At 46.2% G+C, this 25642-nt stretch overlaps 9 non-coding genes across 9 annotated transcripts; all 9 read right to left on the minus strand.

The window, feature by feature from the left end:
* Positions 1–3051: 3051 nt before the first annotated feature.
* trnam-cau (transfer RNA methionine (anticodon CAU)) lies at positions 3052–3124 on the minus strand. Its single transcript has one exon. It is a non-coding gene; the product is annotated as a tRNA-Met (tRNA).
* Positions 3125–5009: 1885 nt separating this feature from the next.
* On the minus strand, positions 5010–5082 carry trnam-cau (transfer RNA methionine (anticodon CAU)). Its single transcript has one exon. It is a non-coding gene; the product is annotated as a tRNA-Met (tRNA).
* A 1885-nt stretch (positions 5083–6967) lies between these two features.
* Positions 6968–7040, minus strand: trnam-cau (transfer RNA methionine (anticodon CAU)). The gene has a single exon. It is a non-coding gene; the product is annotated as a tRNA-Met (tRNA).
* A 3847-nt stretch (positions 7041–10887) lies between these two features.
* Positions 10888–10960, minus strand: trnai-uau (transfer RNA isoleucine (anticodon UAU)). Its single transcript has one exon. It is a non-coding gene; the product is annotated as a tRNA-Ile (tRNA).
* A 3849-nt stretch (positions 10961–14809) lies between these two features.
* Positions 14810–14882, minus strand: trnam-cau (transfer RNA methionine (anticodon CAU)). Its single transcript has one exon. It is a non-coding gene; the product is annotated as a tRNA-Met (tRNA).
* A 1888-nt stretch (positions 14883–16770) lies between these two features.
* On the minus strand, positions 16771–16843 carry trnai-uau (transfer RNA isoleucine (anticodon UAU)). Its single transcript has one exon. It is a non-coding gene; the product is annotated as a tRNA-Ile (tRNA).
* A 3849-nt stretch (positions 16844–20692) lies between these two features.
* Positions 20693–20765, minus strand: trnai-uau (transfer RNA isoleucine (anticodon UAU)). Its single transcript has one exon. It is a non-coding gene; the product is annotated as a tRNA-Ile (tRNA).
* Positions 20766–22653: 1888 nt separating this feature from the next.
* trnai-uau (transfer RNA isoleucine (anticodon UAU)) lies at positions 22654–22726 on the minus strand. The gene has a single exon. It is a non-coding gene; the product is annotated as a tRNA-Ile (tRNA).
* Positions 22727–24613: 1887 nt separating this feature from the next.
* trnam-cau (transfer RNA methionine (anticodon CAU)) lies at positions 24614–24686 on the minus strand. The gene has a single exon. It is a non-coding gene; the product is annotated as a tRNA-Met (tRNA).
* Between the last annotated feature and the right edge of the window lie 956 nt (positions 24687–25642).

Genomic DNA, 25642 nt, shown 5'->3' on the forward strand with positions numbered 1-25642 from the left:
TGCACGCTGCGACGCTCTTGAAGGTGACATCAAAGAAACCATTCTTGGGGAAGTTTTGCAAGCAGAAGATCTCTGTTGCTTTAAACCCACAACACTCGAGCAGCACCCTTTTCACGAAGTGTTTCCGGTCCAAAGGTGACTCTCCCTCCGTTTTCTTCACAGTGACTCGGACACTGTTTCGCACTCCCCAGCCTGGTGGTCGGGATGCAGCTGCATCCATAGCTCGTACGTTTGGTCTGAAACTGTATCGGCGTTAGGCCCAAACCAGAGGTTTAGGCCAGCATGTAGATCCACCAATAGCAGCCAAGCTCCAAAACGTTTCTTCTTTGACGACTTCAATCCCTCAGAGTTCTCCAATCCACGATCGACATTGAAATCCTCAGCTTCCCTCGATCAAATGAGACTACACTTGACCTTAGCCAAAAGGCCGAGAAGCGTGCCAGCAGCAGTTCCTTTGAGCAGCAATGCATACAAAAAGTAGGCACTCACCTGCAAGCAAAGGAAGATTTCTATCACTGAGGCAGGGGTGTCGATGCTCCCTTCCACTTGTGCTGACTGCAAATTTCCCTCCCAGTTTTTCTAATATGCACCTTCAGGCCCCTCACTGATCATTACCCGGCCACTGTGGTTTTCCATTCTGCTGGTGGTACAAGCTACAGTTGCTTGGTCACGTTGAGTCGCTTCGGAAAATCGCTGTGTTGAGGCAGCAGGCATAGCCAATGCAGAATTGCTCTGCCGTTTTTCGAGTATCTTGGAGACAGAGACTAAAGTTATCCTTGGCAGCCAGAAACATGAAAACACAGCCAAGTTGGGGGAATTGTTGCAAATGTTAGAGAGCTGGATTAGCATGGTGGAGTTAGATAGATGGCCACATTCTTCACATTGATTTTCCCTTTGGGCAAAGCATCAGGCTCACTGGTCGTTTCATTGCAAGCAGTGGTGAGGCACTTTCAGATGTTTTTCATCTGCCACAACACAGTGATGCCGAATGATTTGCAGAGCTGCTGCAAGCAGGTTGTCTGCATTTCTATCAGCGGCGGAGATGGGAATATGAAATAAGTGGAAAAGGCGAAGGACTTTTTAATAAAAAACTGGTTTCTCTGGGGATTGAACTCAGGACCGTCAGATTATGAGACTGACGCGCTGCCTACTGCGCTAAGAAGGATTTTGTTTGCTGGTGTTTGTTATAACATATACTTTGTTGAGGCGTCAGGGAGCCCCCATGCACAATTCTACTGCTGTCACAACATCATTTTGCAGAAAGTGAGGACAATTTGCACTCAATTGGTGCTGACCAGGGGGAATTAGCTCAAGTGGTAGATCGCTTGCTTCGCAGGTGAGAGGTGGCGGGATCGATGCCCACATTCTCCACTACGTTTTACTCAAGGGACAAAACGTCACGACCACCAGTTGTTTCATTCAAACCACAGTTCACACATTTTAATGCATTTTCCTCATGCTGCTGCACAGAGAAGACCAATCATTTGGAGGGCTGCTGCAAGCAAGTTGCCTTCCTTTCTGCCAACAGCAGAGATGGCAACGTGCCATCAGAGGTTGGAAATCGTTTGTACATAATCCTGCCCTCCCTGAAGAAAATACTCAGGAACTACAAATCATGGGATTGATGTGCTGCCTACTGCAATAAGGAGGCATGCACTGAATTGCTCTGCAGACAGCATGACCAGTTTTGCCATCCTACAGTCTGGATCCTGCCAAAGTGAAAAATCTTCAGAAAACATTGAGGCAGCTGAGAGAAAAATACATCAGCTTGCGATGCAGACTCAGACACGTTATCCCTTCGAACACAGGCGCAACCTGCAAGGAGAAGCTGGCGATTCACAGTGTGCCCACACCTTTGTCATTAAGATGAAGGTGAAGCCCACAAGGGCTAAAAGGGATACGGTAAACAATCCCCGTCACAAAGCAATGCATGCTGAAACAATTGAGGTAGAGAGGGAGGAAGACATTAATTGAGATAGTGTCAGAAACATTGTGCATTTAAAAGGAGGCACAACCTACTGGCTGCTCAAAGTGTACCCACAGCTTTGGCTTTAAAATGCAGATAATGGCCTCAAGGGCTAAAAGGTGAACGGTCAACATTGAACAAACACTGTGGATTTTGAGGCTTTGCCTCAATGGCTCAGTTGGTACAGCAGAAGACCCGAGGCGTTAATACACCAAAGTCAACACTAGGTCGCTGCTTGAACGGCGAATACAATTTATGGGTGCACTTTTAGAAGTAAGTGTGTGGTAAACTATGCTTTGGTAGAAACAGTGTTGCCAAATGAATAGCTGAATTATAGCTTAACATGTTGTTGTCAAGGTAGAGGAAACATCTTTTCCTGGAGGAAGGCAGTCGACGACACGGTGGTGATGCTGCTGCAATTCCATCTGCGTGCCAGCAGGAGTTCCTTTGAGCAGCAATGCATCCAAAAAGTAGGCACTCACCTGCAAGCAAAGGAAGATTTCTGTCACTGAGGCAGGGGTGTCGATGCTCCCTTCCACTTGTGCTGACTGCAAATTTCCATCCCAGTTTTTCTAATACGCACCTTCAGGCCCCTCACTGATCATTACCCGGCCACTGTGGTTTTCCATTCTGCTGGTGGTACAAGCTACAGTTGCTTGGTCACGTTGAGTCGCTTCGGAAAATCGCTGTGTTGAGGCAGCAGGCATAGCCAAAGCAGAATTGCTCTGCCGTTTTTCGAGTATCTTGGAGACAGAGACTGAAGTGATCCTGGGCAGCCAGAAACATGAAAACACAGCCAAGTTGGGGGAATTGTTGCAAATGTTAGAGAGCTGGATTAGCATGGTGGAGTCAGATAGATGGCCACATTCTTCACGTTAATTTTCCCTTTGGGCAAAGCAACAGGCTCCCCCGTCGTTTCATTGCAAGCAGTGGTGAGGCACTTTCAGATGTTTTTCATCTGCCACAACACAGTGATGCCGAATGATTTGCAGAGCTGCTGCAAGCAGGTTGTCTGCATTTCTATCAGCGGCGGAGATGGGAATATGAAATAAGTGGATAAGTCAAAGTAATTTTTAATAAAGATCTGCCCTCTCTGAGGATTGAACTCAGGTCCTTCAGATTATGAGACTGACGCGCTGCCTACTGCACTAAGAAGGCTTCTGCTTGTTGGTGTTTGTTATAACATATACTTTGTTGAGGCATCAGGGAGCCCCCATGCACAATTCTACTGCTGTTACATCATTTTGCAGAAAGTGAGGACAATTGGCACACATTTGGTGCCAACCAGGGGGAATTAGCTCAAGTGGCAGAGCGCTAGCTTTGCATGTGAGAGATAGTGGGATCGATGCCCACATTCTCCACTAGATTTCACTCAAGAGGCAAAACGTCACGACCACCAGTTGTTTCATTCAAACCACAGTTCACACATTTCAATACATTTTCCTCATGCTGCTGCACAGAGAAGACCAATCATTTGGAGGGCTGCTGCAAGCAAGTTGCCTTCCTTTCTGCCAACAGCAGAGATGGCAACGTGACATCAGAGGTTGGAAATCGTTTGAACACAATGCTGCCCTCCCTGAAGATTATCCTCAGGAACTTCAAATGATGGGATTGATGTGCTGCCTACTGCGATAAGGAGGCATGCACTGAATTGCTCTGCAGACAGCATGACCATTTTTGCCATCCTTACAGTCTGCATCCTGCCAAAGTGAAAAATCTTCAGAAAACATTGAGGCAGCTTAGAGAAAAATACATCAGCTTGCGATGCAGACTCAGACACGTTATCCCTTAGAACACAGGCGCAACCTGCAAGGAGAAGCTGGCGATTCACAGTGTGCCCACACTTTTGTCATTAAGATGAAGGTGAAGCCCACAAGGGCTAAAACGGATACGCTAAACAATCCCCGTCACAAAGCAATGCATGCTGAAACAATTGAGGGAGAGAGGGAGGAAGACATTAATTGAGATAGTGTCAGAAACATTGTGCATTTAAAAGGAGGCCCAACCTACTGGCTGCTCAAAGTGTACCCACAGCTTTGGCTTTAAAATGCAGATAATGGCCTCAAGGGCTAAAAGGTGAACGGTCAACATTGAACAAACACTGTGGATTTTGAGGCTTTGCCTCAATGGCTCAGTTGGTACAGCAGAAGACCGGAGGCGTTAATACACCAAAGTCAACGCTAGCTTGCTGCTTGAATAGCGAATACAATTTATGGGTGCACTTTGAGAAGTAAATGTGTGATAAACAATGCTTTGGTAGAAACTGTATTGCCAAATGAATAGCTGAATTATAGCTTAACATGTTGTTGTCAAGGCAGAGGAAACATCTTTTCCTGGAGGAAGGCAGTCGACAACACGGTGGTGATGCTGCTGCAATTCCATCTGCGTGCCAGCAGGAGTTCCTTTGAGCAGCAGTGCATCCAAAAAGTAGGCACTCACCTGCAAGCAAAGGAAGATTTCTATCACTGAGGCAGGGGTGTCGACTGCTCCCTTCCACTTGTGCTGACTGCAAATTTCCCTCCCAGTTTTTCTAATATGCACCTTCAGGCCCCTCACTGATCATTACCCGGCCACTGTGGTTTTCCATTCTGCTGGTGGTACAAGCTGCAGTTGCTTGGTCACGTTGAGTCGATTCGAAAAATCGATGTGTTGAGGTAGCAGGCATAGCCAAAGCAGAATTGCTCTGCCGTTTTTCGAGTATCTTGGAGACAGAGACTGAAGTGATCCTGGGCAGCCAGAAACATGAAAACACAGCCAAGTTGGGGGAATTGTTGCAAATGTTAGAGAGCTGGATTAGCATGGTGGAGTCAGATAGATGGCCACATTCTTCACGTTAATTTTCCCTTTGGGCAAAGCAACAGGCTCCCCCGTCGTTTCATTGCAAGCAGTGGTGAGGCACTTTCAGATGTTTTTCATCTGCCACAACACAGTGATGCCGAATGATTTGCAGAGCTGCTGCAAGCAGGTTGTCTGCATTTCTATCAGCGGCGGAGATGGGAATATGAAATAAGTGGATAAGTCAAAGTAATTTTTAATAAAGATCTGCCCTCTCTGAGGATTGAACTCAGGTCCTTCAGATTATGAGACTGACGCGCTGCCTACTGCACTAAGAAGGCTTCTGCTTGTTGGTGTTTGTTATAACATATACTTTGTTGAGGCATCAGGGAGCCCCCATGCACAATTCTACTGCTGTTACATCATTTTGCAGAAAGTGAGGACAATTGGCACACATTTGGTGCCAACCAGGGGGAATTAGCTCAAGTGGCAGAGCGCTAGCTTTGCATGTGAGAGATAGTGGGATCGATGCCCACATTCTCCACTAGATTTCACTCAAGAGGCAAAACGTCACGACCACCAGTTGTTTCATTCAAACCACAGTTCACACATTTCAATACATTTTCCTCATGCTGCTGCACAGAGAAGACCAATCATTTGGAGGGCTGCTGCAAGCAAGTTGCCTTCCTTTCTGCCAACAGCAGAGATGGCAACGTGACATCAGAGGTTGGAAATCGTTTGAACACAATGCTGCCCTCCCTGAAGATTATCCTCAGGAACTTCAAATGATGGGATTGATGTGCTGCCTACTGCGATAAGGAGGCATGCACTGAATTGCTCTGCAGACAGCATGACCATTTTTGCCATCCTTACAGTCTGCATCCTGCCAAAGTGAAAAATCTTCAGAAAACATTGAGGCAGCTTAGAGAAAAATACATCAGCTTGCGATGCAGACTCAGACACGTTATCCCTTAGAACACAGGCGCAACCTGCAAGGAGAAGCTGGCGATTCACAGTGTGCCCACACTTTTGTCATTAAGATGAAGGTGAAGCCCACAAGGGCTAAAACGGATACGCTAAACAATCCCCGTCACAAAGCAATGCATGCTGAAACAATTGAGGGAGAGAGGGAGGAAGACATTAATTGAGATAGTGTCAGAAACATTGTGCATTTAAAAGGAGGCCCAACCTACTGGCTGCTCAAAGTGTACCCACAGCTTTGGCTTTAAAATGCAGATAATGGCCTCAAGGGCTAAAAGGTGAACGGTCAACATTGAACAAACACTGTGGATTTTGAGGCTTTGCCTCAATGGCTCAGTTGGTACAGCAGAAGACCGGAGGCGTTAATACACCAAAGTCAACGCTAGCTTGCTGCTTGAATAGCGAATACAATTTATGGGTGCACTTTGAGAAGTAAGTGTGTGATAAACAATGCTTTGGTAGAAACTGTATTGCCAAATGAATAGCTGAATTATCGCTTAACATGTTGTTGTCAAGGCAGAGGAAACATCTTTTCCTGGAGGAAGGCAGTCGACAACACGGTGGTGATGCTGCTGCAATTCCATCTGCGTGCCAGCAGGAGTTCCTTTGAGCAGCAGTGCATCCAAAAAGTAGGCACTCACCTGCAAGCAAAGGAAGATTTCTATCACTGAGGCAGGGGTGTCGACTGCTCCCTTCCACTTGTGCTGACTGCAAATTTCCCTCCCAGTTTTTCTAATATGCACCTTCAGGCCCCTCACTGATCATTACCCGGCCACTGTGGTTTTCCATTCTGCTGGTGGTACAAGCTGCAGTTGCTTGGTCACGTTGAGTCGATTCGAAAAATCGATGTGTTGAGGTAGCAGGCATAGCCAAAGCAGAATTGCTCTGCCGTTTTTCGAGTATCTTGGAGACAGAGACTGAAGTGATCCTGGGCAGCCAGAAACATGAAAACACAGCCAAGTTGGGGGAATTGTTGCAAATGTTAGAGAGCTGGATTAGCATGGTCGAGTCAGATAGATGGCCACATTCTTCACATTGATTTTCCCTTTGGGCAAAGCATCAGGCTCACCGGTCGTTTCATTGCAAGCAATGGTGAGGCACTTTCAGATGTTTTTCACCTGCCACAACACAGTGATGCCGAATGATTTGCAGAGCTGCTGCAAGCAGGTTGTCTGCATTTCTATCAGCGGCGGAGATGGGAATATGAAATAAGTGGCTAAGTCGAAGGAATTTTTAATAAAAATCTGCCCTCTCTGAGGATTGAACTCAGGACCTTCAGATTATGAGACTGACGCGCTTGCTACTGCACTAAGAAGGCTACTGTTTGCTGGTGTTTGTTATAACATATACTTTGTTGAGGCATCAGGGAGCCCCCATGCACAATTCTACTGCTGTCACAACATCATTTTGCAGAAAGTGAGGACAATTGGCACCCATTCTGTGCCGACCAGGGGGAATTAGCTCAAGTGGCAGAGCGCTGGCTTTGCATGTGAGAGGTAGTGGGATCGATGCCCACATTCTCCACTAGATTTTACTCAAGAGACAAAACGTCACGACCATCAGTTGTTTCATTCAAACCACAGTTCACACATTTAAATGCATTTTCCTCATGCTGCTGCACAGAGAAGACCAATCATTTGGAGGGCTGCTGCAAGCAAGTTGCCTTCCTTTCTGCCAACAGCAGAGATGGCAACGTGACATCAGAGGTTGGAAATCGTTTGAACACAATGCTGCCCTCCCTGAAGATTATCCTCAGGAACTTCAAATGATGGGATTGATGTGCTGCCTACTGCGATAAGGAGGCATGCACTGAATTGCTCTGCAGACAGCATGACCAGTTTTGCCATCCTTACAGTCTGCATCCTGCCAAAGTGAAAAATCTTCAGAAAACATTGAGGCAGCTTAGAGAAAAATACATCAGCTTGCGATGCAGACTCAGACACGTTATCCCTTAGAACACAGGTGCAGCCTGCAAGGAGAAGCTGGCGATTCACAGTGTGCCCACACCTTTGTCATTAAGATGAAGGTGAAGCCCACAAGGGCTAAAAGGGATACGCTAAACAATCCCCGTCACAAAGCAATGCATGCTGAAACAATTGAGGGAGAGAGGGAGGAAGACATTAATTGAGATAGTGTCAGAAACATTGTGCATTTAAAAGGAGGCCCAACCTACTGGCTGCTCAAAGTGTACCCACAGCTTTGGCTTTAAAATGCAGATAATGGCCTCAAGGGCTAAAAGGTGAACGGTCAACATTGAACAAACACTGGATTTTGAGGCTTTGCCTCAATGGCTCAGTTGGTACAGCAGAAGACCCGAGGCGTTAATACACCAAAGTCAACGCTAGGTCGCTGCTTGAATGGCGAATACAATTTATGGGTGCACTTTTAGAAGTAAGTGTGTGATAAACAATGCTTTGGTAGAAACTGTATTGCCAAATGAATAGCTGAATTATAGCTTAACATGTTGTTGTCAAGGCAGAGGAAACATCTTTTCCTGGAGGAAGGCAGTCGACAACACGGTGGTGATGCTGCTGCAATTCCATCTGCATGCCAGCAGGAGTTCCTTTGAGCAGCAATGCATCCAAAAAGTAGGCACTCACCTGCAAGCAAAGGAAGATTTCTATCACTGAGGCAGGGGTGTCGACTGCTCCCTTCCACTTGTGCTGACTGCAAATTTCCCTCCCAGTTTTTCTAATACGCACCTTCAGGCACCTCACTGATCATTACCCGGCCACTGTGGTTTTCCATTCTGCTGGTGGTACAAGCTGCAGTTGCTTGGTCACGTTGAGTCGATTCGAAAAATCGCTGTGTTGAGGTAGCAGGCATAGCCAAAGCAGAATTGCTCTGCCGTTTTTCGAGTATCTTGGAGACAGAGACTGAAGTGATCCTGGGCAGCCAGAAACATGAAAACACAGCCAAGCTGGGGGAATTGTTGCAAATGTTAGAGAGCAGGATTAGCATGGTGTAGTCAGATAGATGGCCACATTCTTCACATTAATTTTCCCTTTGGGCAAAGCATCAGGCTCACCGGTCGTTTCATTGCAAGCAGTGGTGAGGCACTTTCAGATGTTTTTCATCTGCCACAACACAGTGATGCCGAATGATTTGCAGAGCTGCTGCAAGCAGGTTGTCTGCATTTCTATCAGCGGCGGAGATGGGAATATGAAATAAGTGGAAAAGGCGAAGGATTTTTAAATAAAAATCTGCCCTCTCTGAGGATTCAACTCACGACCTTTATATTATGAGACTGATACGCCGCCTACTGCGCTAAGAAGACTTCTGTTTGTTGTTGTTTGTTATAACATATACTTTGTTGAGGCATCAGGGAGCCCCCATGCACAATTCTGCTGCTGTTACAACATCATTTTGCAGAAAGTGAGGACAATTGGCACACCTTTGGTGCCGACCAGGGGGAGTTAGCTCAAGTGGCAGAGCGCTAGCTTTGCATGTGAGAGGTAGTGGGATCAATGCCCACATTCTCCACTAGATTTTACACAAGAGACAAAACGTCACGACCATCAGTTGTTTCATTCAAACCACAGTTCACACATTTCAATGCATTTTCCTCATGCTGCTGCACAGAGAAGACCAATCATTTGGAGGGCTGCTGCAAGCAAGTTGCCTTCCTTTCTGCCAACAGCAGAGATGGCAACGTGACATCAGAGGTTGGAAATCGTTTGAACACAATGCTGCCCTGCCTGAAGATTATCCTCAGGAACTTCAAATGATGGAATTGATGTGCTGCCTACTGCGATAAGGAGGCATGCACTGAATTGCTCTGCAGACAGCATGACCAGTTTTGTCATCCTTACAGTCTGCATCCTGCCAAAGTGAAAAATCTTCAGAAAACATTGAGGCAGCTTAGAGAAAAATACATCAGCTTGCGATGCAGACTCAGACACGTTATCCCTTAGAACACAGGCGCAACCTGCAAGGAGAAGCTGGCGATTCACAGTGTGCCCACACCTTTGTCATTAAGATGAAGGTGAAGCCCACAAGGGCTAAAAGGGATACGCTAAACAATCCCCGTCACAAAGCAATGCATGCTGAAACAATTGAGGGAGAGAGGGAGGAAGACATTAATTGAGATAGTGTCAGAAACATTGTGCATTTAAAAGGAGGCCCAACCTACTGGCTGCTCAAAGTGTACCCACAGCTTTGGCTTTAAAATGCAGATAATGGCCTCAAGGGCTAAAAGGTGAACGGTCAACATTGAACAAACACTGTGGATTTTGAGGCTTTGCCTCAATGGCTCAGTTGGTACAGCAGAAGACCGGAGGCGTTAATACACCAAAGTCAACGCTAGCTTGCTGCTTGAATAGCGAATACAATTTATGGGTGCACTTTGAGAAGTAAGTGTGTGATAAACTATGCTTTGGTAGAAACTGTATTGCCAAATGAATAGCTGAATTATAGCTTAACATGTTGTTGTCAAGGCAGAGGAAACATCTTTTCCTGGAGGAAGGCAGTCGACAACACGGTGGTGATGCTGCTGCAATTCCATCTGCGTGCCAGCAGGAGTTCCTTTGAGCAGCAATGCATCCAAAAAGTAGGCACTTACCTGCAAGCAAAGGAAGATTTCTATCACTGAGGCAGGGGTGTCGACTGCTCCCTTCCACTTGTGCTGACTGCAAATTTCCCTCCCAGTTTTTCTAATACGCACCTTCAGGCCCCTCACTGATCATTACCCGGCCACTGTGGTTTTCCATTCTGCTGGTGGTACAAGCTGCAGTTGCTTGGTCACGTTGAGTCGATTTGAAAAATCGCTGTGTTGAGGTAGCAGGCATAGCCAAAGCAGAATTGCTCTGCCGTTTTTCGAGTATCTTGGAGACAGAGACTGAAGTGATCCTGGGCAGCCAGAAACATGAAAACACAGCCAAGTTGGGGGAATTGTTGCAAATGTTAGAGAGCTGGATTAGCATGGTGGAGTCAGATAGATGGCCACATTCTTCACATTGATTTTCCCTTTGGGCAAAGCATCAGGCTCACCGGTCGTTTCATTGCAAGCAGTGGTGAGGCACTTTCAGATGTTTTTCATCTGCCACAACACAGTGATGCCGAATGATTTGCAGAGCTGCTGCAAGCAGGTTGTCTGCATTTCTATCAGCGGCGGAGATGGGAATATGAAATAAGTGGAAAAGGCGAAGGATTTTTAAATAAAAATCTGCCCTTTCTGAGGATTGAATTCAGGACCTTCAGATTATAAGACTGACGCGCTGCCTACTACGCTAAGAAGGCTTCTGTTTGTTGGTGTTTGTTATAACATATACTTTGTTGAGGCATCAGGGAGCCCCCATGCACAATTCTACTGCTGTTACAACATCATTTTGCTGAAAGTGAGGACAATTGGCACACATTTGGTGCCGACCAGGGGGAATTAGCTCAAGTGGCAGAGCGCTCGCTTCGCATGTGAGAGGTAGTGGGATCGATGCCCACATTCTCCACTAGATTTTACACAAGAGACAAAACGTCACGACCATCAGTTGTTTCATTCAAACCACAGTTCACACATTTCAATGCATTTTCCTCATGCTGCTGCACAGAGAAGACCAATCATTTGGAGGGCTGCTGCAAGCAAGTTGCCTTCCTTTCTGCCAACAGCAGAGATGGCAACGTGACATCAGAGGTTGGATATCGTTTGAACACAATGCTGCCCTCCCTGAAGATTATCCTCAGGAACTTCAAATGATGGGATTGATGTGCTGCCTACTGCGATAAGGAGGCATGCACTGAATTGCTCTGCAGACAGCATGACCATTTTTGCCATCCTTACAGTCTGCATCCTGCCAAAGTGAAAAATCTTCAGAAAACATTGAGGCAGCTTAGAGAAAAATACATCAGCTTGCGATGCAGACTCAGACACGTTATCCCTTAGAACACAGGCGCAACCTGCAAGGAGAAGCTGGCGATTCACAGTGTGCCCACACCTTTGTCATTAAGATGAAGGTGAAGCCCACAAGGGCTAAAAGGGATACGCTAAACAATCCCCGTCACAAAGCAATGCATGCTGAAACAATTGAGGGAGAGAGGGAGGAAGACATTAATTGAGATAGTGTCAGAAACATTGTGCATTTAAAAGGAGGCACAACCTACTGGCTGCTCAAAGTGTACCCACAGCTTTGGCTTTAAAATGCAGATAATGGCCACAAGGGCTAAAAGGTGAACGGTCAACATTGAACAAACACTGTGGATTTTGAGGCTTTGCCTCAATGGCTCAGTTGGTACAGCAGAAGACCCGAGGCGTTAATACACCAAAGTCAACGCTCGGTCGCTTCTTGAATGGCGAATACAATTTATGGGTGCACTTTTAGAAGTAAGTGTGTGATAAACAATGCTTTGGTAGAAACTGTATTGCCAAATGAATAGCTGAATTATAGCTTAACATGTTGTTGTCAAGGCAGAGGAAACATCTTTTCCTGGAGGAAGGCAGTCGACAACACGGTGGTGATGCTGCTGCAATTCCATCTGCGTGCCAGCAGGAGTTCCTTTGAGCAGCAGTGCATCCAAAAAGTAGGCATTCACCTGCAAGCAAAGGAAGATTTCTATCACTGAGGCAGGGGTGTCGACTGCTCCCTTCCACTTGTGCTGACTGCAAATTTCCCTCCCAGTTTTTCTAATACGCACCTTCAGGCCCCTCACTGATCATTACCCGGCCACTGTGGTTTTCCATTCTGCTGGTGGTACAAGCTGCAGTTGCTTGGTCACGTTGAGTCGATTTGAAAAATCGCTGTGTTGAGGTAGCAGGCATAGCCAAAGCAGAATTGCTCTGCCGTTTTTCGAGTATCTTGGAGACAGTGACTGAAGTGATCCTGGGCAGCCAGAAACATGAAAACACAGCCAAGTTGGGGGAATTGCTGCAAATGTTAGAGAGCTGGATTCGCATGGTGGAGTCAGATAGATGGCCACATTCATCACATTAATTTTCCCTTTGGGCAAAGTATCAGGCTCACCGGTCGTTTCATTGCAAGCAGTGGTGAGGCACTTTCAGATGTTTTTCATCTGCCACAACACAGTGATGCCGAATGATTTGCAGAGCGGCTGCAAGCAGGTTGTCTGCATTTCTATCAGCGGCGGAGATGGGAATATGAAATAAGTGGAAAAGGCGAAGGATTTTTAAATAAAAATCTGCCCTCTCTGAAGATTGAACTCAGGACTTTCAGATTATGTGACTGACGCGCTGCCTACTGCGCTAAGAAGGCTTCGGTTTGTTGGCGTTTGTTATAACATATACTTTGTTGAGGCATCAGGGAGCCCCCATGCACAATTCTACTGCTGTTACAACATCATTTTGCAGAAAGTGAGGACAATTGGCACACATTTGGTGCAGAGCAGGGAGAATTAGCTCAAGTGGCAGAGTGTTAGCTTTGCATGTGAGAGGTAGTGGGATCAATGCCCACATTCTCCACTAGATTTTACACAAGAGACAAAACGTCACGACCATCAGTTGTTTCATTCAAACCACAGTTCACACATTTCAACGCATTTTCCTCATGCTGCTGCACAGAGAAGACGAATCATTTGGAGGGCTGCTGCAAGCAAGTTGCCTTCCTTTCTGCCAACAGCAGAGATGGCAACGTGACATCAGAGGTTGGAAATCGTTTGAACACAATGCTGCCCTGCCTGAAGATTATCCTCAGGAACTTCAAATGATGGGATTGATGTGCTGCCTACTGCGATAAGGAGGCATGCACTGAATTGCTCTGCAGACAGCATGACCAGTTTTGCCATCCTTACAGTCTGCATCCTGCCAAAGTGAAAAATCTTCAGAAAACATTGAGGCAGCTGAGAGAAAAATACATCAGCTTGCGATGCAGACTCAGCCACGTTATCCCTTAGAACACAGGCGCAACCTGCAAGGAGAAGCTGGCGATTCACAGTGTGCCCACACCTTTGTCATTAAGATGAAGGTGAAGCCCACAAGGGCTAAAAGGGATACGCTAAACAATCCCCGTAACAAAGCAATGCATGCTGAAACAATTGAGGGAGAGAGGGAGGAAGACATTAATTGAGATAGTGTCAGAAACATTGTGCATTTAAAAGGAGGCACAACCTGCTGGCTGCTCAAAGTGTACCCACAGCTTTGGCTTTAAAATGCAGATAATGGCCTCAAGGGCTAAAAGGTGAACGGTCAACATTGAACAAACACTGTGGATTTTGAGGCTTTGCCTCAATGGCTCAGTTGGTACAGCAGAAGACCCGAGGCGTTAATACACCAAAGTCAACGCTAGGTCGCTTCTTGAATGGCGAATACAATTTATGGGTGCACTTTTAAAGGTAAGTGTGTGATAAACAATGCTTTGGTGGAAACTGTATTGCCAAATGAATAGCTGAATTATAGCTTAACATGTTGTTGTCAAGGCAGAGGAAACATCTTTTCCTGGAGGAAGGCAGTCGACAACACGGTGGTGATGCTGCTGCAATTCCATCTGCGTGCCAGCAGGAGTTCCTTTGAGCAGCAATGCATCCAAAAAGTAGGCACTTACCTGCAAGCAAAGGAAGATTTCTATCACTGAGGCAGGGGTGTCGACTGCTCCCTTCCACTTGTGCTGACTGCAAATTTCCCTCCCAGTTTTTCTAATACGCACCTTCAGGCCCCTCACTGATCATTACCCGGCCACTGTGGTTTTCCATTCTGCTGGTGGTACAAGCTGCAGTTGCTTGGTCACGTTGAGTCGATTTGAAAAATCACTGTGTTGAGGTAGCAGGCATAGCCAAAGCAGAATTGCTCTGCCGTTTTTCGAGTATCTTGGAGACAGAGACTGAAGTGATCCTGGGCAGCCAGAAACATGAAAACTCAGCCAAGTTGGGGGAATTGTTGCAAATGTTAGAGAGCTGTATTAGCATGGTGGAGCCAGATAGATGGCCACATTCTTCACATTGATTTTCCCTTTGGGCAAAGCATCAGGCTCCCCGGTCGTTTCATTGCAAGTAGTGGTGAGGCACTTTCAGATGTTTTTCATCTGCCACAACACAGTGATGCCGAATGATTTGCAGAGCTGCTGCAAGCAGGTTGTCTGCATTTCTATCAGCGGCGGAGATGGGAATATGAAATAAGTGGAAAACGCGAAGGATTTTTAAATAAAAATCTGCCCTCTCTGAGGATTGAACTCAGGACCTTCAGATTATGAGACTGACGCGCTGCCTACTGCGCTAAGAAGGCTTCTGTTTGTTGGCGTTTGTTATAACATATACTTTGTTGAGGCATCAGGGAGCCCCCGTGCACAATTCTACTGCTGTTCCAACATCATTTTGCAGAAAGTGAGGACAATTGGCACACATTTGGTGCCGACCAGGGGGAATTAGCTCAAGTGGCAGAGCGTTAGCTTTGCATGTGAGAGGTAGTGGGATCAATGCCCACATTCTCCACTAGATTTTACACAAGAGACAAAACGTCACGACCATCAGTTGTTTCATTCAAACCACAGTTCACACATTTAAATGCATTTTCCTCATGCTGCTGCACAGAGAAGACCAATCATTTGGAGGGCTGCTGCAAGCAAGTTGCCTTCCTTTCTGCCAACAGCAGAGATGGCAACGTGACATCAGAGGTTGGAAATCGTTTGAACACAATGCTGCCCTGCCTGAAGATTATCCTCAGGAACTTCAAATGATGGGATTGATGTGCTGCCTACTGCGATAAGGAGGCATGCACTGAATTGCTCTGCAGACAGCATGACCTGTTTTGTCATCCTTACAGTCTGCATCCTGCCAAAGTGAAAAATCTTCAGAAAACATTGAGGCAGCTTAGAGAAAAACACATCAGCTTGCGATGCAGACTCAGACACGTTATCCCTTAGAACACAGGCGCAACCTGCAAGGAGAAGCTGGCGATTCACAGTGTGCCCACACCTTTGTCATTAAGATGAAGGTGAAGCCCACAAGGGCTAAAAGGGATACGCTAAACAATCCCCATCACAAAGCAATGCATGCTGAAACAATTGAGGGAGAGAGGGAGGAAGACATTAATTGAGATAGTGTCAGAAACATTGTGCATTTAAAAGGAGGCCCAACCTACTGGCTGCTCAAAGTGTACCCACAGCTTTGGCTTTAAAATGCAGATAATGGCCTCAAGGGCTAAAAGGTGAACGGTCAACATTGAACAAACACTGTGGATTTTGAGGCTTTGCCTCAATGGCTCAGTTGGTACAGCAGATGACCGGAGGCGTTAATACACCAAAGTCAACGCTAGCTTGCTGCTTGAATAGCGAATACAATTTATGGGTGCACTTTGAGAAGTAAGTGTGTGATAAACTATGCTTTGGTAGAAACTGTATTGCCAAATGAATAGCTGAATTATAGCTTAACATGTTGTTGTCAAGGCAGAGGAAACATCTTTTCCTGGAGGAAGGCAGTCGACAACACGGTGGTGATGCTGCTGCAATTCCATATGCGTGCCAGCAGGAGTTCCTTTGAGCAGCAATGCATCCAAAAAGTAGGCACTTACCTGCAAGCAAAGGAAGATTTCTATCACTGAGGCAGGGGTGTCGACTGCTCCCTTCCACTTGTGCTGACTGCAAATTTCCCTCCCAGTTTTTCTAATACGCACCTTCAGGCCCCTCACTGATCATTACCCGGCCACTGTGGTTTTCCATTCTGCTGGTGGTACAAGCTGCAGTTGCTTGGTCACGTTGAGTCGATTTGAAAAATCGCTGTGTTGAGGTAGCAGGAATAGCCAAAGCAGAATTGCTCTGCCGTTTTTCGAGTATCTTGGAGACAGAGACTGAAGTGATCCTGGGCAGCCAGAAACATGAAAACACAGCCAAGTTGGGGGAATTGTTGCAAATGTTAGAGAGCTGGATTAGCATGGTGGAGTCAGATAGATGGCCACATTCTTCACATTGATTTTCCCTTTGGGCAAAGCATCAGGCTCACCGGTCGTTTCATTGCAAGCAGTGGTGAGGCACTTTCAGATGTTTTTCATCTGCCACAACACAGTGATGCCGAATGATTTGCAGAGCTGCTGCAAGCAGGTTGTCTGCATTTCTATCAGCGGCGGAGATGGGAATATGAAATAAGTGGAAAAGGCAAAGGATTTCTAAACAGAAATCTGCCTTCTCTGAGGATTGAACTCAGGACCTTCAGATTATAAGACTGACGCGCTGCCTACTGCGCTAAGTAGGCTTCTGTTTGTTGGTGTTTGTTATAACATATACTTTGTTGAGGCATCAGGGAGCCCCCATGCACAATTCTACTGCTGTTACAACATCATTTTGCAGAAAGTGAGGACAATTGGCACACATTTGGTGCCGACCAGGGGGAATTAGCTCAAGTGGCGGAGCGCTTGCTTCGCATGTGAGAGGTAGTGGGATCGATGCCCACATTCTCCACTAGATTTTACACAAGAGACAAAACGTCACGACCATCAGTTGTTTCATTCAAACCACAGTTCACACATTTCAATGCATTTTCCTCATGCTGCTGCACAGAGAAGACCAATCATTTGGAGGGCTGCTGCAAGCAAGTTGCCTTCCTTTCTGCCAACAGCAGAGATGGCAACGTGACATCAGAGGTTGGAAATCGTTTGAACACAATGCTGCCCTCCCTGAAGATTATCCACAGGAACTTCAAATGATGGGATTGATGTGCTGCCTACTGCGATAAGGAGGCATGCACTGAATTGCTCTGCAGACAGCATGGCCAGTTTTGACATCCTTACAGTCCGCATCCTGCCAAAGTGAAAAATCTTCAGAAAACATTGAGGCAGCTTAGAGAAAAAAACATCAGCTTGCGATGCAGACTCAGACACGTTATCCTTTAGAACACAGGCGCAACCTGCAAGGAGAAGCTGGCGATTCACAGTGTGCCCACACCTTTGTCATTAAGATGAAGGTGAAGCCCACAAGGGCTAAAAGGGATACGCTAAACAATCCCCGTCACAAAGCAATGCATGCTGAAACAATTGAGGGAGAGAGGGAGGAAGACATTAATTGAGATAGTGTCAGGAACATTGTGCATTTAAAAGGAGGCACAACCTACTGGCTGCTCAAAGTGTACCCACATCTTTGGCTTTAAAATGCAGATAATGGCCTCAATGGCTAAAAGGTGAACGGTCAACATTGAACAAACACTGTGGATTTTGAGGCTTTGCCTCAATGGCTCAGTTGGTACAGCAGAAGATCCGAGGCGTTAATACACCAAAGTCAACGCTAGGTCGCTTCTTGAATGGCGAATACAATTTATGGGTGCACTTTTAGAAGTAAGTGTGTGATAAACAATGCTTTGGTAGAAACTGTATTGCCAAATGAATAGCTGAATTATAGCTTAACATGTTGTTGTCAAGGCAGAGGAAACATCTTTTCCTGGAGCAAGGCAGTCGACAACACGGTGGTGATGCTGCTGCAATTCCATCTGCGTGCCAGCAGGAGTTCCTTTGAGCAGCAATGCATCCAAAAAGTAGGCACTCACCTGCAAGCAAAGGAAGATTTCTATCACTGAGGCAGGGGTGTCGACTGCTCCCTTCCACTTGTGCTGACTGCAAATTTCCCTCCCAGTTTTTCTAATACGCACCTTAAGGCCCCTCACTGATCATTACCCGGCCACTGTGGTTTTCCATTCTGCTGGTGGTACAAGCTGCAGTTGCTTGGTCACGTTGAGTCGATTCGAAAAATCGCTGTGTTGAGGAAGCAGGCATAGCCAAAGCAGAATTGCTCTGCCGTTTTTCGAGTATCTTGGAGACAGAGACTGAAGTGATCCTGGGCAGCCAGAAACATGAAAACACAGCCAAGTTGGGGGAATTGTTGCAAATGTTAGAGAGCTGGATTAGCATGGTGGAGTCAGATCGATGGCCACATTCTTCACATTGATTTTCCCTTTGGGCAAAGCATCAGGCTCACCGGTCGTGTCATTGCAAGCAGTGGTGAGGCACTTTCAGATGTTTTTCATCTGCCACAACACAGTGATGCCGAATGATTTGCAGAGCTGCTGCAAGCAGGTTGTCTGCATTTCTATCAGCGGCGGAGATGGGAATATGAAATAAGTGGAAAATGCGAAGGATTTTTTAATAAAAATCTGCCCTCTCTGAGGATTGAACTCAGGACCTCCAGTTTATGAAACTGACACACCGCCTTCTGCGCCACGAAGGCTTCCATTTGTTGGTGTTTGTTATAATATATACTTTGTTGAGGCATCAGGGAGCCCCTATGCACAATTCTACTGTTGTTACAACATCATTTTCCAGAAAGTTAGGACAATTGGCACACGTTTGGTGCCCACCAGGGGGAATTAGCTCAAGTGGCAGAGCGCTCTCTTTGCATGTGAGAGGTAGTGGGATCAATGCCCACATTCTCCGCGAGATTTTACTCAAGAGACAAAACGTCACGACCACCAGTTGTTTCATTCAAACCACAGTTCACACATTTCAATGCATTTTCCTCATGCTGCTGCACAGAGAAGACCAATCATTTGGAGGGCTGCTGCAAGCAAGTTGCCTTCCTTTCTGCCAACAGCAGAGATGGCAACGTGACATCAGAGGTTGGAAATCGTTTGAACACAATGCTGCCCTCCCTGAAGATTATCCTCAGGAACTTCAAATGATGGGGTTGATGTGCTGCCTACTGCGATAAGGAGGCATGCACTGAATTGCTCTGCAGACAGCATGACCAGTTTTGCCATCCTTACAGTCTGCATCCTGCCAAAGTGAAAAATCTTCAGAAAACATTGAGGCAGCTTAGAGAAAAATACATCAGCTTGCGATGCAGACTCAGACACGTTATCCCTTAGAACATAGGCGCAACCTGCAAGGAGAAGCTGGCGATTCACAGTGTGCCCACACCTTTGTCATTAAGATGAAGGTGAAGCCCACAAGGGCTAAAAGGGATACGCTAAACAATCCCCGTCACAAAGCAATGCATGCTGAAACAATTGAGGGAGAGAGGGAGGAAGACATTAATTGAGATAGTGTCAGAAACATTGTGCATTTAAAAGGAGGCACAACCTACTGGCTGCTCAAAGTGTACCCACAGCTTTGGCTTTAAAATGCAGATAATGGCCTCAAGGGCTAAAAGGTGAACGGTCAACATTGAACAAACACTGTGGATTTTGAGGCTTTGCCTCAATGGCTCAGTTGGTACAGCAGAAGACCCGAGGCGTTAATACACCAAAGTCAACGCTAGCTTGCTGCTTGAATAGCGAATACAATTTATGGGTGCACTTTGAGAAGTAAGTGTGTGATAAACTATGCTTTGGTAGAAACTGTATTGCCAAATGAATAGCTGAATTATAGCTTAACATGTTGTTGTCAAGGCAGAGGAAACATCTTTTCCTGGAGGAAGGCAGTCGACAACACGGTGGTGATGCTGCTGCAATTCCATCTGCGTGCCAGCAGGAGTTCCTTTGAGCAGCAGTGCATCCAAAAAGTAGGCACTCACCTGCAAGCAAAGGAAGATTTCGATCACTGAGGCAGGGGTGTCGACTGCTCCCTTCCACTTGTGCTGACTGCAAATTTCCCTCCCAGTTTTTCTAATACGCACCTTCCGGCCCCTCACTGATCATTACCCGGCCACTGTGGTTTTCCATTCTGCTGGTGGTACAAGCTGCAGTTGCTTGGTCACGTTGAGTCGATTTGAAAAATCGCTGTGTTGAGGTAGCAGGCATAGCCAAAGCAGAATTGCTCTGCCGTTTTTCGAGTATCTTGGAGACAGAGACTGAAGTGATCCTGGGCAGCCAGAAACATGAAAACACAGCCAAGTTGGGGGAATTGTTGCAAATGTTAGAGAGCTGGATTAGCATGGTGGAGTCAGATAGATGGCCACATTCTTCACATTGATTTTCCCTTTGGGCAAAGCATTAGGCTCACCGGTCGTTTCATTGCAAGCAGTGGTGAGGCACTTTCAGATGTTTTTCATCTGCCACAACACAGTGATGCCGAATGATTTGCAGAGCTGCTGCAAGCAGGTTGTCTGCATTTCTATCAGCGGCGGAGATGGGAATATGAAATAAGTGGAAAAGGCGAAGGATTTCTAAATAAAAATCTGCCCTCTCTGAGGATTGAACTCAGGACCTTCAGATTATAAGACTGACGCGCTGCCTACTGCGCTAAGTAGGCTTCTGTTTGTTGGTGTTTGTTATAACATATACTTTGTTGAGGCATCAGGGAGCCCCCATGCACAATTCTACTGCTGTTACAACATCATTTTGCAGAAAGTGAGGACAATTGGCACACATTTGGTGCCGACCAGGGGGAATTAGCTCAAGTGGCAGAGCGTTAGCTTTGCAGGTGAGAGGTAGTGGGATCAATGCCCACATTCTCCACTAGATTTTACACAAGAGACAAAACGTCACGACCATCAGTTGTTTCATTCAAACCACAGTTCACACATTTCAATGCATTTTCCTCATGCTGCTGCACAGAGAAGACCAATCATTTGGAGGGCTGCTGCAAGCAAGTTGCCTTCCTTTCTGCCAACAGCAGAGATGGCAACGTGACATCAGAGGTTGGAAATCGTTTGAACACAATGCTGCCCTGCCTGAAGATTATCCTCAGGAACTTCAAATGATGGGATTGATGTGCTGCCTACTGCGATAAGGAGGCATGCACTGAATTGCTCTGCAGACAGCATGACCAGTTTTGCCATCCTTACAGTCTGCATCCTGCCAAAGTGAAAAATCTTCAGAAAACATTGAGGCAGCTTAGAGAAAAATACATCAGCTTGCGATGCAGACTCAGACACGTTATCCTTTATAACACAGGCGCAACCTGCAAGGAGAAGCTGGCGATTCACAGTGTGCCCACACCTTTGTCATTAAGATGAAGGTGAAGCCCACAAGGGCTAAAAGGGATACGCTAAACAATCCCCGTCACAAAGCAATGCATGCTGAAACAATTGAGGGAGAGAGGGAGGAAGACATTAATTGAGATAGTGTCAGAAACATTGTGCATTTAAAAGGAGGCCCAACCTACTGGCTGCTCAAAGTGTACCCACAGCTTTGGCTTTAAAATGCAGATAATGGCCTCAAGGGCTAAAAGGTAAACGGTCAACATTGAACAAACACTGTGGATTTTGAGGCTTTGCCTCAATGGCTCAGTTGGTACAGCAGAAGACCCGAGGCGTTAATACACCAAAGTCAACGCTAGGTCGCTTCTTGAATGGCAAATACAATTTATGGGTGCACTTTGAGAAGTAAGTGTGTGATAAACAATGCTTTGGTAGAAACTGTATTGCCAAATGAATAGCTGAATTATAGCTTAACATGTTGTTGTCAAGGCAGGGGAAACATCTTTTCCTGGAGGAAGGCAGTCGACAACACGGTGGTGATGCTGCTGCAATTCCATCTGCGTGCCAGCATGAGTTCCTTTGAGCAGCAACGCATCCAAAAAGTAGGCACTCACCTGCAAGCAAAGGAAGATTTCTATCACTGAGGCAGGGGTGTCGACTGCTCCCTTCCACTTGTGCTGACTGCAAATTTCCCTCCCAGTTTTTCTAATACGAATCTTCAGGCCCCTCACTGATCATTACCCGGCCACTGTGGTTTTCCATTCTGCTGGTGGTACAAGCTGCAGTTGCTTGGTCACGTTGAGTCGATTTGAAAAATCGCTGTGTTGAGGTAGCAGGCATAGCCAAAGCAGAATTGCTCTGCCGTTTTTCGAGTATCTTGGAGACAGAGACTGAAGTGATCCTGGGCAGCCAGAAACATGAAAACACAGCCAAGTTGGGGGAATTGTTGCAAATGTTAGAGAGCTGGATTAGCATGGTGGAGTCAGATAGATGGCCACATTCTTCACATTGATTTTCCCTTTGGGCAAAGCATCAGGCTCACCGGTCGTTTCATTCCAAGCAGTGGTGAGGCACTTTCAGATGTTTTTCATCTGCCACAACACAGTGATGCCGAATGATTTGCAGAGCTGCTGCAAGCAGGTTGTCTGCATTTCTATCAGCGGCGGAGATGGGAATATGAAATAAGTGGAAAAGGCGAAGGATTTTTAAATAAAAATCTGCCCTCTCTGAGGATTGAACTCAGGACCTTCAGATTATAAGGCTGATGCGCTGCCTACTGCGCTAAGTAGGCTTCTGCTTGTTGGTGTTTGTTATAACATATACTTTGTTGAGGCATCAGGGAGCCCCCATGCACAATTCTACTGCTGTTACAACATCATTTTGCAGAAAGTGAGGACAATTGGCACACATTTGGTGCCGACCAGGGGGAATTAGCTCAAGTGGCAGAGCGCTCGCTTCGCATGTGAGAGGTAGTGGGATCGATGCCCACATTCTCCACTAGATTTTACACAAGAGACAAAACGTCACGACCTCAGTTGTTTCATTCAAACCACAGTTCACACATTTCAATGCATTTTCCTCATGCTGCTGCACAGAGAAGACCAATCATTTGGAGGGCTGCTGCAAGCAAGTTGCCTTCCTTTCTGCCAACAGCAGAGATGGCAACGTGACATCAGAAGTTGGAAATCGTTTGAACACAATGCTGCCCTCCCTGAAGATTATCCTCAGGAACTTCAAATGATGGGATTGATGTGCTGCCTACTGCGATAAGGAGGCATGCACTGAATTGCTCTGCAGACAGCATGACCAGTTTTGCCATCCTTACAGTCTGCATCCTGCCAAAGTGAAAAATCTTCAGAAAACATTGAGGCAGCTTAGAGAAAAATACATCAGCTTGCGATGCAGACTCAGACACGTTATCCTTTAGAACACAGGCGCAACCTGCAAGGAGAAGCTGGCGATTCACAGTGTGCCCACACCTTTGTCATTAAGATGAAGGTGAAGCCCACAAGGGCTAAAAGGGATACGCTAAACAATCCCCGTCACAAAGCAATGCATGCTGAAACAATTGAGGGAGAGAGGGAGGAAGACATTAATTGAGATAGTGTCAGAAACATTGTGCATTTAAAAGGAGGCACAACCTACTGGCTGCTCAAAGTGTACCCACATCTTTGGCTTTAAAATGCAGATAATGGCCTCAATGGCTAAAAGTTGAACGGTCAACATTGAACAAACACTGTGGATTTTGAGGCTTTGCCTCAATGGCTCAGTTGGTACAGCAGAAGACCTGAGGCGTTAATACGCCAAAGTCAACGCTAGGTCGCTTCTTGAATGGCGAATACAATTTATGGGTGCACTTTTAGAAGTAAGTGTGTGATAAACAATGCTTTGGTAGAAACTGTATTGCCAAATGAATAGCTGAATTATAGCTTAACATGTTGTTGTCAAGGCAGAGGAAACATCTTTTCCTGGAGGAAGGCAGTCGACAACACGGTGGTGATGCTGCTGCAATTCCATCTGCGTGCCAGCAGGAGTTCCTTTGAGCAGCAACGCATCCAAAAAGTAGGCACTCACCTGCAAGCAAAGGAAGATTTCTATCACTGAGGCAGGGGTGTCGACTGCTCCCTTCCACTTGTGCTGACTGCAAATTTCCCTCCCAGTTTTTCTAATACGAATCTTCAGGCCCCTCACTGATCATTACCCGGCCACTGTGGTTTTCCATTCCGCTGGTGGTACAAGCTGCAGTTGCTTGGTCACGTTGAGTCGATTTGAAAAATCGCTGTGTTGAGGTAGCAGGCATAGCCAAAGCAGAATTGCTCTGCCGTTTTTCGAGTATCTTGGAGACAGAGACTGAAGTGATCCTGGGCAGCCAGAAACATGAAAACACAGCCAAGTTGGGGGAATTGTTGCAAATGTTAGAGAGCTGGATTAGCATGGTGGAGCCAGATAGATGGCCACATTCTTCACATTGATTTTCCCTTTGGGCAAAGCATCAGGCTCCCCGGTCGTTTCATTGCAAGTAGTGGTGAGGCACTTTCAGATGTTTTTCATCTGCCACAACACAGTGATGCCGAATGATTTGCAGAGCTGCTGCAAGCAGGTTGTCTGCATTTCTATCAGCGGCGGAGATGGGAATATGAAATAAGTGGAAAAGGCGAAGGATTTTTTAATAAAAATCTGCCCTCTCTGAGGATTGAACTCAGGACCTTCAGATTATGAGACTGACACGCTGCCTTCTGCGCTAAGAAGGCTTTCGTTTGTTGGTGTTTGTTATAACATATACTTTGTTGAGGCATCAGGGAGCGCCTACACACAATTCTACTGCTGTTACAACATCATTTTGCAGAAAGTGAGGACAATTGGCACACATTGGGTGCCGACCAGGGGGAATTAGCTCAAGTGGCAGAGCGTTAGCTTTGCATGTGAGAGGTAGTGGGATCAATGCCCACATTTTCCACTAGATTTTACACAAGAGACAAAACGTCACGACCATCAGTTGTTTCATTCAAACCACAGTTCACACATTTCAATGCATTTTCCTCATGCTGCTGCACAGAGAAGACCAATCATTTGGAGGGCTGCTGCAAGCAAGTTGCCTTCCTTTCTGCCAACAGCAGAGATGGCAACGTGACATCAGAGGTTGGAAATCGTTTGAACACAATGCTGCCCTCCCTGAAGATTATCCTCAGGAACTTCAAATGATGGGATTGATGTGCTGCCTACTGCGATAAGGAGGCATGCACTGAATTGCTCTGCAGACAGCATGACCAGTTTTGCCATCCTTACAGTCTGCATCCTGCCAAAGTGAAAAATCTTCAGAAAACATTGAGGCAGCTTAGAGAAAAATACATCAGCTTGCGATGCAGACTCAGACACGTTATCCTTTAGAACACAGGCGCAACCTGCAAGGAGAAGCTGGCGATTCACAGTGTGCCCACACCTTTGTCATTAAGATGAAGGTGAAGCCCACAAGGGCTAAAAGGGATACGCTAAACAATCCCCGTCACAAAGCAATGCATGCTGAAACAATTGAGGGAGAGAGGGAGGAAGACATTAATTGAGATAGTGTCAGAAACATTGTGCATTTAAAAGGAGGCACAACCTACTAGCTGCTCAAAGTGTACCCACAGCTTTGGCTTTAAAATGCAGATAATGGCCTCAAGGGCTAAAAGGTGAACGGTCAACATTGAACAAACACTGTGGATTT

The sequence above is a fragment of the Scyliorhinus torazame genome, chromosome 11 (assembly GCF_047496885.1).
Source record: "Scyliorhinus torazame isolate Kashiwa2021f chromosome 11, sScyTor2.1, whole genome shotgun sequence".
In the NCBI taxonomy this organism is placed as follows: Eukaryota; Metazoa; Chordata; class Chondrichthyes; order Carcharhiniformes; family Scyliorhinidae; genus Scyliorhinus; species Scyliorhinus torazame.